At 42.3% G+C, this 2,027-nt stretch overlaps 1 non-coding gene across 1 annotated transcript; it reads left to right on the top strand.

The window, feature by feature from the left end:
• Window positions 1–1,091: 1,091 nt before the first annotated feature.
• LOC111727158 lies at window positions 1,092–1,195 on the top strand. Its single transcript, XR_002774776.1, has one exon. It is a non-coding gene; the product is annotated as a U6 spliceosomal RNA (small nuclear RNA).
• Window positions 1,196–2,027: the final 832 nt, after the last annotated feature.

The raw sequence follows: 2,027 nt of genomic DNA, 5'->3' as shown, positions 1-2,027 counted from the left end.
CAGGATCCTGGCTACAACACAGTATAAAGTTTTCTGTTTCCTTTTTGCCTAACATATCTCAGAGTTGGAGTTGAAGAAGCTGCAACCTGGAAATACCAAGGGCACAATTTTTTTAAAACCCTAGTAAAATCCTGTTCTCTCTCTATATAGGAGCAGGAAAGTTACAGCTTAGCAAGATGGAAAATTCTAAGACAATGAGTGTTCTACTCCAGCCAAACATCATATCAACACATGTGCACACAAATTAACTGTGACCCCACCCACTTAGCAAAGGCTGAGTAGGAGCCTACATTTCCATCCTCAGGGGGCTATAACAAGTTTCCCCAATACCACACCAAGGTAAAGAAATAGGAGGTCATGATTTTTATTCCTCTTGACCAGTAATAAGGTTTCCCCTTACTCTCCCTTCAGTGAGGATTATGCGGGAAGACTGGATTTCACCTCTACCCAGTGGTAATGAGGCCATCCCAATTTTGGTGTCAAGGGATCCAGAACTCCCAGGAGTAAAAATCAGTTCCCTTCTTCAGGTGACAGTTCCTATGTGTGGAACGTGGACTTTTGCCTGCACTTGGCAGTTATGATGTGGCATCTCCTTCTTCCTCTGTTCCCCCTTCCTCTGCCTGAGTGGTGTCAGAGAAAACCAACTAAAAAAGTTATTCAATAAGATCCCGAGTCTCAGGCTGGGTATGGTGGCTAATGCCTGTAATTCTAGCACTCTGGAAGGTTGAGGTGGGTGGATTGCTTGAGCTCAGGAGTTTGAGATTATCTTGAGCAAGAGCAAGACCCTGTCTCTGCTAAAAAGAAAAACTAGCTGATTTTGTTAGGTGTCTGTAGTCCCAGCTACTCGGGAGGCTGAGGCAAGAGGATTGCTAAAGCCCAAAGGTTGGCAATTACGGTGAGCTATGACACCACAGCACGAGGGCACAGAGGGAGACTGTGTCTCAAAGAGAAAAAAAATCCAGAGTCTTATAACATGAAAATGTCTAGGTTTCAATTAAACATTAATAAACATATTCAAAGATCTATAACTGAATGAAACAAAGATAGTAGTGCCAATATTGAGATAACAGAGGTATTAAAATTATTTGACAAAATTATTAGTAGCACATATACTAAAATTGGAATGATACTAAAGAGATTAGCATGACCCCTGTGTAAAGATGACATGCAAATTTGTGAAGCATTCCATATTTTTCTGAGGATTTTTGTATCCTTCCTATGTATTTATACCTTTATTATACATGTATATATTCATGAACAATGCCATTTCTCTCCATAAAAATTTATAAATATGGGGCGGCATCTGTGGCTCAAAGGATTAGGGCGCCAGCCCCATATGCCGGAGGTGGCGGGTTCAAACCCAGCTCGGGCCAAAAGCTGCCAAAAAAAAAAAATTATAAATATGGGCTTGGCACCCATAGCACAGTGGTTACTGCGCCAGCCACATACACTAAGGCTGGTGGGTTCAAACCCTGTCCAGGCCAGGCAAACAACGATGACAACTGAAACAAAAAATAGCTGGGCGTTGTGGCGAGGATCTGTAGTCCCAGCTACTTGGGAGGTTGAGGCAAGAGAATTGCTTAAGCCCAAGAGTTTGAGGTTGCTGTGAGCTGTAATGCCACAGTCTTCTACCAAGGGTGACATAGTGGGAGTCTGTCTCAAAAAATTATAAATATGGCTTATGTTGTATTAATATTTTATATTTTGCTTTAGGAACAATGCTCCTTATGTTTCACAAATTTATCCATGTTGATAGATGTAAAAAAAAAAAAAGCCCAAAAGCTAAGAAAGGAAAAAGATTTTAAAGCAGGCCATGCGTGGTGGCTCATGCCTGTAATCCTAGCACTCTGGGAGGCTGAGGTGGTGGATTGCTCGCGCTTAGGAGCTGGAGACCAGCCTCAGAAAGAGAGAGTCCTATCTCTATAAAAAGAGAAAAATCAACTGGGTGTGGTTGTACATATCTGTAGTTCTAGCTACTTGGGAGGCTGAGGCAAGAGGATGGCTTCAGCCCAGGAGTTTCAGGTTGC

This window comes from Otolemur garnettii, unplaced genomic scaffold, assembly GCF_000181295.1.
Source record: "Otolemur garnettii isolate 467f Iridium unplaced genomic scaffold, OtoGar3 scaffold00003, whole genome shotgun sequence".
Classification (NCBI taxonomy): Eukaryota; Metazoa; Chordata; class Mammalia; order Primates; family Galagidae; genus Otolemur; species Otolemur garnettii.
This window is presented reverse-complemented; position numbering and strand designations above follow the sequence as displayed.